The 14,816-nt window shown below is 37.9% G+C and overlaps 1 protein-coding gene across 1 annotated transcript in view; it reads left to right on the top strand.

Annotated features, from left to right (window-relative positions):
• Positions 1-14,816, top strand: part of LOC307026459 (serine/threonine-protein kinase H1-like) — a gene marked incomplete at its 3' end in the record, with an annotated part of 54,208 nt that overhangs the window by 30,483 nt on the left and 8,909 nt on the right. The gene's annotated exons all lie outside the window — the stretch shown is intronic.

Raw genomic sequence — 14,816 nt, 5'->3', positions numbered from 1 at the left:
TTCATGTGTTTTTCAATTAGTACTCACATGCTTCAACCTTACTTAGTGAGCATGTCTTTGAATGAGTCATGAAAGCATGTGTTATCTCTACAATCAGGAAGTGTATTCCCTCTTTTAATATAAGAAATCTTACTATAGCGTGAAAAGTGAGACAGAGCAAGGATATCTCTGCATTGTAGTGTTTTTTTAGCGTGCAGCTGCAGCAGGAGAGGATCCTCAGTGTGTGTTTCTTCGTGGTCCTATACGCTGTGAAAGGTTAGCTTTCAGCGTTTGACTTTTCGAATCACGGATCAACTGAACGTGAAGTGGTGGAGGAAAGGTTGGGGCCTGGCTGCCCCTCAGAGCTTACCCCTGTGTGTGTGTGTGTACGTGTGTGTGTGTGTGTGTGTGTACGTGTGTGTGTGTGTGTGTGTGGGGGTGTGTGTGTGTGTGTGTGTGTGTGTGTGTGTGTGTGTGTGTGTGTGTGTGTGTGTGTGTGTGTGTGTGTGTGTGTGTGTGTGTGTGTGTGTGTGTGTGTGTGTGTGTGTGTGTGTGTGTGTGTGTGTGTGTGTGTGTGTGTGTGTGTGTGTTCACGTCTGTGTATGTTTTCGAGATCCAAGGCTGTTTTACAATGTTCAGTGAAACTTCAATGATTAAAACGTGAGCAATGAATAATGAGTGTGAGTGCGTGTAAAAACCTGTATTTCAAAGAGAAATATTCCTTCCCCATATTCTAAATGACTATGCTGGTGTTGACACAGTGGTAACATGCAATAAATGAAAGCAGTAACCCTGTCATATCCAAGCCAGTTCTGAGAAATAACGACAATTTAATCCGGTTTATCCGTAATTGCGCCTCATTGATTGATAATTGTTTCTGATTGATGTGCAGCGAGACACTAATTGGAGCTTGTGGAGGTATTGGAGCGGTTGTCTTTGTCCCCCCTGCTCCTCAGACGTCGATTGTTATGTCGTGCGGCAGGTTGATTGACAGGCAGATGAACGGAGTCTGCCAATTTGACTTGGGTGTGTGGTGACAGAATCATCCATGTGCACACGAAAAAGTGATAAAAGTCTTATATCTCCAGGGAGAAACCTGTTGTTGTTTTGCTTAGAGCAGTTGAGCTAGGTGGCCGATAAAGCATTACACATGGAGGACTTGGTCTAGCAGGACAAAAGGGTCTGATGTTTATGGGCTAATACTGACACAGATCATTGTGCATTATGCATGACCTTGTGGGTTTTAATCTCTGTAGCCATTTTCCTCCTGTTGATCTATATGGAACGTGGAGGAATGGCTAATTTTATTGCCGTTTGAGTGTTATTCCAGGTGCCATAATCACAGGAGTGTAGAGGCTAATTCATGGCTGTGTCCTCAGAGGGCTTAATGGTGTCGTTACACCTGGGAGGAGTAACGATTATTGTCATGTATGCTGAAAAAGTTCACCAATATATTGTTAGAATACAACGTGGATCAGATTTCAATCCTTCTAGAGTCTCCTAGGTGAATTCACTCTAGTGTGTTTTATGCTAATCATTTATGCTGTACAGAAAAAAATGAAATAAGAACACTTTGAGTGAGGTTTATCGGCAGAACATGTACAATCTCTGTTCAGACTTGGATCAAATCTGGGAACCCAAATGGTGCAATTTGGACATGTGCTATTTGTCAACTTTGAAAAGAAAATAGGAAAGCAAACATTGTTCCCGATTTGCAGCAGCGGGGTAGACACTGTGCTATCTGTCAAAAAAAGTATGTAAGTTAAAAATAATTCCCCCTTTGCCTACTTATTCTAACACTTACATGTGCCAATCAGAAACTTTAACAAATGGTTGACGCAGTTTCTTCTTGTTCCAGTTTTCCATTCTCATTCTATTAACATGACAAACAGCCATGCTGTTGACTCAGGTTTGGACATTGAAGAGCCAATCTGTTATCACTCGTCACCAGCTTGAGTTTCAATAATCAGGATACATGTATTTATCATCCTCTCAAGAATGGAAGTAGTCATCACATAAAGAGCATATGATACAACTAGTGTCCTTCAGATGCTTTGTACTGTATACAAGAGAGGGTGTTATTCAGTCACAAGATACATGGATACCGGTTCAAAGCAGTATTCTATGCTTAGTTCAGATTAGCTAAGACCCACGTCAGAAATGATCATGCTTGTCATATGTCTTTTTCCATAGAGGCTGAATCATCATTATAATAGCTATCATATGCCTAAAATAGTCCTGAGGTTAATCATACATCCTGTTACGTACATAGCTACAGTTTGGCCTTTGTTATCATGTGTACTGTGATATCGAGTATTTTCCCAACACAATCCAATTCTTCAGACGTCTTCAGGTGTTGCTAAGAAAATAATAAGCCTTTGGTACTCTGAGTGGGGAGAACGCAATCCGTAGTTGTTCATTTTATCTTTAAAAAAGTGCCCTCACCACTTTTCAAAGTGAGGCTAATGAATTGCTAGCTACCCAAGACATCTTTTCACCAATCAAACACTGAATTAAAACTTGCATGCAGGAATAAAATGTGTCCTCTCAATACTGCAACCCCAGCGTTACTGCATGCTGCAACATCAGTCTTCCGCCTTCAGTCCACTCTTGTATTGCTAACCTAAAAAAAATGAGCATGCCTTGTCCCCGCTATGGCTCCTGTAAATCTCTTTCCCAGCAGAGCCATTCCAACCACTGCTTTACATAAAATGATGAATTCTAACATTAGCAATGAAAGCAAGCTGAAGATAGATATTTTCTCCTGACTCCATATTGACACCTCGTGCTAACCAAGTGAACAGCAATGATTTCACTTGATAATAAGTCACCTCAATGCATGAAACCATTATTTCCCCTCTGAGGCATCTATTCCTGCTGGGAGGCGATAAGACAGGGGAGAGATAACAGCTTTGGGGACGCCGTGTTCGTTACAGTGATTATGGTTCTAAGAAGTGAGAGGGACAGCCAGGTATTGTCTGCAATACGAAAGTCCTATTATCACAGGCTTTGAAATGTACTTACGTAAAAAGTACCCATATCTACCTGCTGTTTTAAAGAGTACCTGACCTCCATTTATATTAATAGAACAATAATGTCATTGTTAGCTAATGAATGTTTCCATGCTGAACAACGGCAACATGACAACGTTTTCATTGGTCCCTCTTCTTTAGAGAAGAGCAGGAAATGATGGATACATGGATCATGTTCAAATCAATAGGCACACAATGACTCTAAATAATAATGATCACGCCACCAAACACACATTCAAACTAAAGGAACCAGCCTGTTTGGAAAATGTAAGAAGAAGAAAGTACAGGTATTTGGGTTCAAAATGTAAGAAGTAAAAGTAAAAAGGTTGTCTGAAAAATAAGGAGTGGACTAAAGTATTGATACCAAAAATGTTTACTTCAGTACAGTAACGTATTTGTACTCCAAAAATTCAAAATTTAGATTTAGACCACGATTATTAAGTGAAAATGAGTCCAAAAAAGTTCTGTGAAGTTAACAATATCTTTTTCAACCTATTAATTATTTCATGACCCTAATCTATCTGCCTACCCAGCTAGAAATGTTTGGTTCTAAAAACATTCTGAGAATGTTAGTCATTGTTCTAGGAAGGTTTTCAGCGGGAAGTTTTTGTTTGGTTCCCAGAACTTTCTTCTGAAAGGTAGGATAACGTTCTCTAAAAACATTCTTAAAATGTTTGGTGATAACATTGTTAGAACATTATGCCCTCCTATTCTTAAAACGTTTTCAGCGGGAAGTGTTTGTTTGGTTCCCAGAATGTTCTTCTGAAAGGTAGGATAACGTTCTCTAAAAACATTCTTAAAATGTTTGGTGATAACCTTCTTAAAATGTTGTTGAAAACATTGTTAGAACATTATGCCCTACTGTTCTTAAAACGTTTACGCCAGAAGCTTTTATTTTGGTTCCCAGAATGTTCTTCTGAAAGGTAGGATAAAGTTCTCTAAAAACATTCTTAAAATGTTTTTGATAACTTTGTTAGAACTACTGTTCTTAAAACATTTTCAGCTGCAAGTTAGATTTTTTATGTTGCCAGAATGTTATTATTTTAGAGAAGGATAACATGATTTATGTTAAAGAAATTATGCAAATGTTCTATGGTAACCATTTACTAAAATATGTTTACATTATTTTCACATAAAGACATAATATTCCTGTAATTGTTCAACTCAAAATTCCTGGGTAAGTGGACTGACCACTGTGGTCATTAGGATGATTATGATAGTTTACTTAACTATTGGAATTTGACTATCAACACATGTAAAAGGATGACACGGAATCAGCTAGTGAAAGTAACATTTGTTTATTAGAAAAGGGGAGCTGGGAGTGGAGGTTGGTTATGGCGGCAGTGGGAAACAGTTGTTCCAGGGTGGGTAGAGACGCCTGGCTGGTCTTGGGAGTGTGGAAGGCCTTGGATTCCTCCTGGGAGAGACACAAAAATCAATGTGAGGCAAAAGCAGGCAAAGTTGTCAAAGAATATGCTGGTAAAAAGCTAGAGCGGCACGCAACAAACCGTTCACGGCAACAATCCGGCAGGGAATGAGTGCAGGCCGCAGGCTTTCATAGTGTGGCTGACGAGCAGGTTGCAGGTGTGGTTGATTGGAGATTGCTCCCAGCCGTGTAGAGCAGACCAGCAGGCAGAGAGAGAGACACACAGTAGAAAGAAACACATCCAAACACTAACAGGGGTTTCAGGGACGGGCAGTGATAGTCGGTCCGTTCTTCTATATGTCTGTCTTTGGTTTTCTAAGTGTTATTCGATCCATATGACAATAGAGATACGTATGTGCATAAACAACAAAAACACTTGGGGTATAATGTTCGAACAATGTTATCACCAAACATTTTAAGAATGTTTTTAGAGAACGTTATCCTACCTTTCAGAAGTACATTCTAGGAACCAAAATAAAACTTCTCAATGAAACCATTCCTAGAACAAGGAATGGTAACATTCTCAGAATGTTTTTAGAACCAACAATGTCTAGCTGGGAACTCAGACATGCCTACGCAAACATGCAATATCATGAATTACGTGCTTGTTTTTTTCTAAAAAAGGAAAATGATGTGACATCAGATTTCTTTTAAACATCCTTTTCAAACAAATGCAAAAACTTTGTTTTTTAAAGCGCACTACAAATAAATCTGACGTTGACCATGACCCTGTTAATATTTCGCATCACAGGAACATTTTATAAAAAAATAATAACCTCCTGAAAACATTATCCAAATGTTGCTTCCAAAATGTTCTTCTTTGGTTATCATGTAACATTGAGGGAATGTTCTATAAAAAAACATCTTTAATGTGTTACCCCAACAACGTCCAAAACACATCCTTAGAATTTGGAGGCAAAACATTCCACCTTTGTTGACTTATCACATTAAAGGAACATTTTATAAAACTTTCTGTCATCTCAGGCCTCAATAACATCCTGAAAACCTTTTCAGAATGTTGCTTGGAGAATGTTCTTTATTTGTTATCATGTAACATTGAGGGAACGTTTTATATAGAACATCTTTAATGTGTTACCCAACAACGTCCAAAACACGTCCTTAGAATGTTGCAGACAAAACGTTCCACCTTTGTTAACATATCACATGAAAGGCCTCAATAACATCCTCAAAACATCCTCTGAATGTTGCAGTTAAAACGTTATGTCTTAGTTAACCTTAAACCTTATAGGAACATTATTTGAACAAATAAACATCCTAAAAAGGTTCTTTGAACATCAGATTAAAACGTTTCTTTAAAACCTTGTTAGAACCAATAGGTAACGTTAGCCAAAGTTGTGAGAACGTTCCCCGCTAGCTGGGATGTATTTATTATAAACGTTAGTCCTTAACATCTATCACTGTGTATATCACTATTCAAACATATTTTAAAAGTTGAAAAAACTCCACACAGCTCAGTGAAATGTTGACTTTATTTAATCATTTCAGTAAAAACTAACGTTCATATTTCTCTTTTTGATTATAATACTGATGAACGTTCAAAACAAAGCACTTTGGCAACTTACCACATACTTTTTAAAATGCTTAATAAGCACCGTAAGTTTCATGATATAATTTCTCCGTCATAATCGGTTGTTTCCGTGAACGGCCGACTGTTGTGTGATGGCAAATGCTGCGGTTGCAAGGCATTGTGGGGCAGCATTTTCTCCTCTCCTTTCGGTAAGGGAGGTCCAGTGGTTCCTAAGCTAAAGGAGGTTATAAAGGAAGTTTGAAACCTCCTTTCCTATCATGTAGAGAATTTGAACGGCACTTATTATTAAGATGTATGCGCTCATACATCTTAAGAAAGTTATCACCAAAAATGGTAAGAATGTTTTTAGAGAACGTTATCCTACCTTTCAGAAGAACATTCTGGGAACCAAAATAAAACGCCCCGCTGAAAACGTTTTAAGAACAGTAGGGCATAATGTTCTAATAATGTTATCAAAAACATCTTAAGAAGGTTATCAAAAAAATCTTAAGAAGGTTATCACCAAACATTCCCGCTGAAAACATTCCGAGAACAATGAATGGTAACAAACATTTCTAGCTGGGAACTCACACATGCCACCGTAAACATGCAATATCTGCTTACAGCTTATCATGAATTACGTGATTGTTTTTTTTGTTCAAAAGGAAAATAAGGTGACATCAGATTTTCTTTTAAACATCCTTTTCAAACAAATGCAACAAGTTTGTTTTTTAAAGCGCTCTAGAAATAAATCTGACGCTGACCATGACCGTGTTAATATTTGCCATAACAGCAACGTTTTATAAAGAAAGAATAACATCCTGAAAACATTTTCAGAATGTTTCTTGGAGAATGTTCTTCAATTGTTATCATGTAACATTGAGGGAACGTTTTATATAGAACATCTTTAATGTGTTACCCAACAACGCCCAAAACACATCCTTAGAATGTTGCAGGCAAAACGTTCCACCTTTGTTAACGTATCACATTAAAAGAACATTTTATAAAACACTTTCTGTCACCTCAGTCCTCAATAACATCCTGAAAACATTTTCAGAATGTTGCAGTTAAAACATTATGTCTTAGGTAACCTTAAACCTTATAGGAACATTATTTGAACAAATAAACATCCTAAAAAGGTTCTTTGAACATCAGATTAAAACTTTCTTTAAAACCTTGTTAGAACCAATAGGTAACGTTAGCCAAAGTTGTGAGAACGTTCCCCGCTAGCTGGGATGTATTTATTATAAACGTTAGTCCTTAACATCTATCACTGTGTATATCACCATTCAAACATATTTTAAAAGTTGAACAAACCCCACACAGCTCTGTGAAATGTTGACTTTATTTAATCATTTCAGTAAAAACTAACGTTCATATTTCTCTTTTTGATTGTAATACTGATGAACGTTCAAAACAAAGCACTTTGGCAACTTACCACATACGTTTTAAAATGCTTAATAAGCACCGTAAGTTTCATGATATCATTTCTCCGTCATAATCGGTTGTTTCCGTGAACGGCCGACTGTTGTGTGACGGCAAATGCTGCGGTTGCAAGGCATTGTGGGGCAGCATTTTCTCCTCTCCTTTCGGTTAGGGAGGTCCAGTGGTTCCTAAGCTAAAGGAGGTTATAAAGGAAGTTTGAAACCTCCTTTCCTTTCATGTAGAGAATTTGAACGGCACTTATTATTAAGATGTATGCGCTCATACATCTTAAGAAAGTTATCACCAAAAATGGTAAGAATGTTTTTAGAGACCGTTATCCTACCTTTCAGAAGAGCATTCTGGGAACCAAAATAAAACATCCCGCTGAAAACGTTTTAAGAACAGTACGGCATAATGTTCTAACAATGTTATCAACCACATCTTAAGAATGTTATCAAAAACATCTTGAGAAGGTTATCACCAAACATTTCTAGAAGGTTATTACCAAGCATTTCAAGAATGTTTTTAAAGAACGTTATCCTACCTTTCAGAAGAACATTCTGGGAACCAAAATAAAACGCCCCGCTGAAAACGTTTTAAGAACTGTAGGGCATAATGTTCTAATAATGTTATCAAAAACATCTTAAGAAGGTTATCAAAAACATCTTAAGAAGGTTATCACCAAACATTCCCGCTGAAAACATTCCGAGAACAATGAATGGTAACAAACATTTCTAGCTGGGAACTCAAACATGCCACCGCAAACATGCAATATCTGCTTACAGCTTATCATGAATTACGTGCTTGTTTGTTTTTTTCAAAAGGAAAATATGGTGAAAACAAACGCAAACAAAAAACATTTTCAGAATGTTTCTTGGAGAATGTTCTTCATTTGTTATCATGTAACATTGAGACAACGTTTTATAAAGAACATCTTTAATGTGATACCCAACAACGTCCAAAACACATCCTTAGAATGTTGCAGGCAAAACGTTCCACCTTTGTTAACATATCACATTAAAGGAACGTTTTATAAAAAACATTTCTGTCATCTCCAGCCTTAATAACATCCTCAAAACATCCTCTGAATGTTGCAGTTAAAACGTTATGTCTTAGTTAACCTTAAAGCTTATAGGAACATTATTTGAACAAATAAACATCCTAAAAAGGTTCTTTAAACATCAGATTAAAACTTTCTTTAAAACCTTGTTAGAACCAATAGGTAACGTAAGCCAAAGTTGTGAGAACGTTCCCCGCTAGCTGGGTAGTGCAGAAGCCCAACTATAATAATGGTATTTTGATATTGCAGAAAAAATGGTCTTTCTCAACTTTAATTTATGTTTACAAGGAAAGTTAATACCTCAATGTTCACCTTTGAGATCTTACTACAGTTTACTTAAGTTACAAAAATTAAGCTGGTGAGTAAATCGAAGGCCATGCACTATACTACATGGATGGACAAGTTTATAGAACATGTTCCTTTTAAAGAACATCCTGAAGGTGTTTGTGATATGTATACAAATATTGAAATCCTGGGATATATCTTGATCAATATGAAATCTTGGACGGTGCATTAAAAGAAAGTTACAGTCATGTGCGAATTGGGGTAAAAAGTTGAAAGCAGATAAAAAAATCTGCACCCATAAATGTGTCACATGCACTCTAACACTGTCAGTCCCTGCCCTCCAAGGTTAACAAATAACACCAATAATGATCCTGCATTCAGAATCTTGTTTGTGTTATCGGAGATGTTAATATGAAAGCATGAATTGCTGGTTGATTAAACTCTAACATCAGGTACTGCTACAAAAGATAGAAAAACCTTTCAATGCTGGGAATATAATTACAGCCTCTTTCTGTGTGTTATTTAAACATGAGTGTCAGGAAGCAGCATAATGGGAATAATCCTGCTGCCCATTTTCAAATCAAATTTCGGTGTTGATGGTGAGAGCAGTGTATGCAGTGTATGTGCCCCCCTCCCCCCCAAGCTTAATGGATGTGATACAGATATTAGATTTCCATCACTTCAAACTCTGGAGTTGCTGCCATCGGGTGACTAAATAATTGAAGACTTCTCCCATAAAAACGCAATATATCTGTTTGAGAAAAATGTTTCTTTTTCAAATGTATCAGTCAATATTTCAGAAGTGTGGATGAGTCTATAGCAGAGCTGTTCTGTGAGGCCTTCAAATGACTCACTTTCACTGAAACATTTATTCAGTAAAAGTATGTGTCACATATTTTGATGCTCATTTTTTTGTAAAGATTATATCTTTGTAGTCAGTTTTGTCATGCACTTTTTTAGAATATGTATAAATAACAAAAATAAATTCAAATAATTAATAAAAATACGGCCTTGATATAAATATATATGATTATATTTTAGATATATCTTTTTAATATATTTTTACAGCCTTACCAGCACTTTTAAATGTGAATTCACAAGAAATGTGAATTTATAACATTTGACTTTATTTGTCATATGTACTTTTTTTTTAATGTTGTCCGTGATAATTAATATGATTGAAAGCCCCAAGACAGCTATTAAATAATCCTTGTGGGGAAATTCTTCACTGCTGTTTCCAGTATAGTCTTTATTTGAGCTTTAACATTTTTCTCTTTCAACTATGTGATTTGAAAGGTCAAGTCTGATGTTTGGAAACCGGTTTCTGAGCCATGGCTGTTCACCTCAGAGCTTTTGGAAATACACTTTTCCCAGAGGTCAGGTTGTAAATTTCAGAAGATATATCTGAAATGTCAAATAGTTTGTTTCGAATCTTCATGGAATCATAGTCGTCATTTACACTGGGGATGCTGGAGACATCTCCCCACCACTTTCTCAAATGGCCAATTCTGTGCCCAACACTTTTTATAAGTATAATTTGTTAAAAATGTTCCGAAAAATATGTTACGCCAACATTACTATCCAAATGCACAGGGGGCAACATGAATATGAGTCCCTACCACTTTTCAAAACAAAGTGACAACCATGCTAGTCATGTAAGCAAAATATTATCCAACACTGTTTGTTTAGGGCACGCTTACCCACATATTAATTAAGTCTGCTCTTTTAATTACAGGAATGAATGAAGCATCTCTGCAGAGATTACTCAGTGTATGACTCACTGCATTTCTTTACTATTCACAGCGCTGTGCTTTCAAAATCAGAGTTATTAGTCCACTTGACCCTCCCTCGGTTGTTTTCTCTATCCCTCTGTCTGCTAGCGAGTAATTATCGCTGCTGCTCATTAATTACACATGTGAGTCCATGGCCAGACATCAGAGCGTTGCCCAGGTGACTGTTTCTGTCAACTGTAGCCAATTTTGCCAATTCGCACAACGTTCTTGATTTGTTCAATCAAGGCGTCACAGACAATTTGTCGTCCGGCGGCCACCTCCGAGCTCTTCACAGAAAAGAAAATTAGAGTATCCGTCAGCCGTCCCTAAGGGTCCTGCCTTTGGGAGATGTAGCATCCTCCCCTTCTGTTGACAGACCTGGCGCCTGCCTCACTTGTCACTGTAATTAGTTTTGTTTCGCTACTATTGTGCTCAACAGCCCTGCTTTATTGCTGCGTAGCTCTGTGCAGCAGGGGCTCATGGCCACAGAGCTAAAGGAGGATGGCTTTAAATGCCCTGACATGAAAAAAACAAGTATTCTCCTCCACCATTGATTCCTCTCAACAGCTTGTAATAACCAAACATGCTTCATGTGTCCAACTTATTTGTGTCTCTCTGCAAACCACAATTACAGGCCAGTGTTCCATTGATGGATCGTGGATGGCTTTAATTAATCTGCTGGATAATGTTGCATTCAGGCTCAGTGTGCGGATGAAAGAGGTCACGGGTGGACTTGGCTCAACACGGATGGAGGGGGGTGGCTGGGGGGGGGGGGGGGGGGGCGGGGTTAAATCACAGGGCTTGATCAACAGCAGTAGTGTTTTTTTTATCAACCCATGCATTGTCTCTATGGAAGGACTTATCTGGTGCACAGGATTTTGGGACAGAACAAAAAACAGGATCAGACCTGAATACCTGATCTGTAAACTGACATACTTCAGGCTCAAAGACGTTATTTTAGTACTGATTATATTTTATTCTGTGCTCGTCTCTTATGGAGTGCCACAAGGCTCTATGCTAGGTCTTTTTTATTATTCTTCCTTTCTTTATCTCTGTTAGAATTGTATTATTTTCACACAAGAAACCAACTATTTCAACACCCAAATTACCTTAAAATACGGTTGTTATAAAAAAGATTGCATTCATTTTAATTTCCTTTACAATTCAAGAGGCTCAGGTCAATCAAGTTCTACCGCACCAAGATAGGAAAACAATTGACTTAAAGACTTCTATCTTCTTTATTTTCAGACTTCCTTCAAGCAATATTAAAATAAAGAGCAACAATTTTATAAGTTATGTAACCGTGGTTTCCAAAATGGCTTCATACTGCAAGCTTACATTTTCAAAGTTCAAGTGGCAAACCTTTTCTTTCTTTCGAACCATCATTTTTTTTAATTATGCTTTACACCTAGGAACAACAGCTCTCCTGCAGCCTTTCATTCGGCTTGTGAGCCACCTCAGTCCCCAGCCACCTCAGTCCCCAGCTTTAAGTTAGCCGTAGCCGCAGTCCTTCCCCTAACACACAGGTCTCACATCCTCTGACTACAATAACGACAGTAATGAACTGAGTGGCACGTGGCAGATGCTCTGACCGCCCCTCTGGCCTAAACTGATTCACACCCCCCCATAATGGCTTTTACTCCCAAGGCCCCTGCGCTTCCAACACCACACACATGTTGTGGGTTCATTTATAACGGAGGACAGCCTTTTAGTAATCAGATAGTGGTTCGATAAACGCTGAACTGCTGACTCCCTTGAGGAATGTTTCTGAAGGGCGATTTACCACCTCAGTGCTGATGTGATGTCTATCCTCAGTTGGCTCTTTGTGTCTGTCTATGGATGGGGCGTTGGGGCTTTATGTCTCTCTCTCTCACTCTCTCTCTTTCACAGGGTATAAGTGTGTGTGCAGTCCTTTGAGAAGACATTGTGTGACAGCATAACAGACTGATAGGACCCAGTATCCCCTTTGGGTAAAGAAAAAAATGCAGCAACTCATGATGCAGCCTATCTTTCGTTCCAATGACAACCCAATTTACACCTTTTAAAAAGACACAGCCGTTTATAATAGCATCTATGACATTTTTTTTATATAAATAAATATTTCCATCCTATTAACTGCCAATGAATAACGCATAATAGCGATTAAACCTCCACTCATTTTGTGAAAGCTTTTCCATTTGCTGCCTCTAAACACTCGGCGTCTGGTAGGCCTTTAGTGGGAATAATCCTCCAGGCACACGGCAGCAAATGGGGCTTGTCTCTCATGCGGCAACACCAGTATATGTATCTTAATGAGTACAAAGGAAGTGAAGACGAACGGCAATAGCTACCACTTAAAAATCACCAACAACAGGAAGTTAACTTAAACAATAGAGCATTCTGAAGAAATCCAGTGTTTTGCATGTTTCTCATGCAGCAGCAGCAGCAGCAAATATCTCTTTATAAGTATAAAAGGAGAGAAGATGTTCGCATAAGTAGTAATAGCTAGCACTTAAACACATAGCAGGAAGTTAACTTTAACAGCAAATGCAGAAAGACAACAAAACGTTGAATTAAAGGATGTGACTAAACTACGATATTGCCGAACCCATTAAAAGTTTCAGAAAGAACGTTTGTAGCAATTTTTTAAAATATAGAATACTTTGTTTTCGAAGCATGCTGTGCAAACATACAAACATGCTGCAGGATATATTCATAAACATGAACTCATTATACAAACCTCATATGACCACATTATTTCTGCCCTGCTCATGTGAAAGAGAATAATTTAAACTCGGCGCACAGCACACTACCAGCGGTAGGTACTTCTTCCCACTTTGTAATCCCTACCTTCCTCGGCTCAGTCTTGTATGAATAAATATGTGCATGTTTTCCTCAGTTTCTGCTAGGTTTAGCTGATCTAAACAATGTACAGGGGCAGAGGCAGGCAGGCAGAGGAGCCTGTGTGCTTTTTACATTTTCCCTTTCTGCTGATCTATTCTCAGAAAGATTATGGACACATTTTGACAGCAGCACAACATCATTCACGAAATAGAAAAGTAGCTTAGCGCTAGTTATGGGCTTGACAGGGACACTGTGTGGTCTACTGTGCTCGACAATACAACAAACATATACTACTGCATTAATTTCAAACACAATAACACATACAGTCACCTGTGTGTCATATAGTGTGCTATTTTTCACTTTTATAAAGGTAAATATATCTGCAGGGTTTTTCTAAAATAGTCGAAATGTGGTTGTGAGAATGAGTTTTTGATGCTGCCATTGACAGATTGACAGGATGAGTTGTATGTGGGTGCTTTATCTCGAGGCATAAATGCAAAAACAAGAAATGCTACTGTTCCTATCGTTGCTCAAGGGAGTACATCAGCACAAATGTAACAGTAGCTGATTTGACTCGAAGATAAGTTGATTTATCTGAGCGTTACATGCCGTTATGTTGACAGTGCCAGAAGAATAATTGACCTAGTAGCAATATGCACACATTTTATAAATACATCCGCAGCACTCCACAAATGCCTGAGAAAACAGATAGATACATGAGTCAATGGTTATAAAAAGCAGCTTCATATGATATATTAAAAAATTGAAATTAAAAACATAACCCTGATAATGTCATCAAAGGGCTAGTGAGTTGAGTTATGGGAATCTGGTGAAATGTAGGAAAAAAAATCTGGATATTTGGTGATTCATTCTTTATCAATCTTATATTAATATGTCTCATTTGGTGACTATAGCTGTAAAATCAATGTCATCGAGAAAACACATCATAGTTTCCTATTTTTCCTCAGGTTTGTTGATTGTTTTTTGTAATCATATTTCACAGCATGTTTTGTTGTGTATGCCCTCTCACAATATAATCTGAAATGGAGTACGAAATGCACCGAATGTCATTTTTCACCACCTCACAATTAAAAACAACAACAAAAGATAGTCATTTTTTATGCATTTTGATACACTCACGTATAACAGCTTAAAGCAGGTCGTGAATATTTGCTCTACTGTTACCTGGAGTGTAACTATAATCTTGGCTTGGTTGGTGTTCTTCCTTTCACAATTTTCCCCTTCATGCTTTGCTTGTTACGTTAATCTACCACGAGAGGATTGACAATAGCTTCAAAACACTTTCGTTTACCTGACACTTCTATCACATATGTGAGTGAGATGGTGCGTCTCAAACACCTGCCGACCTCCCTGCTGCTGTGGGAGGAGCTTGTTGTTCGCACACCTCAAGTAACACCTGCATGAAGGAATACCTGCTGCAGTGTGGACTCTTCTTATTTCTGAGCTCCATTCAGCTTACAGGAGA

Source organism: Notothenia rossii (genome assembly GCF_949606895.1).
Source record: "Notothenia rossii genome assembly, chromosome: 12".
Taxonomy (NCBI): domain Eukaryota; kingdom Metazoa; phylum Chordata; class Actinopteri; order Perciformes; family Nototheniidae; genus Notothenia; species Notothenia rossii.
Note: the sequence above shows the minus strand (reverse complement) of the source record. Positions and strands in the feature narration are given on the sequence as shown.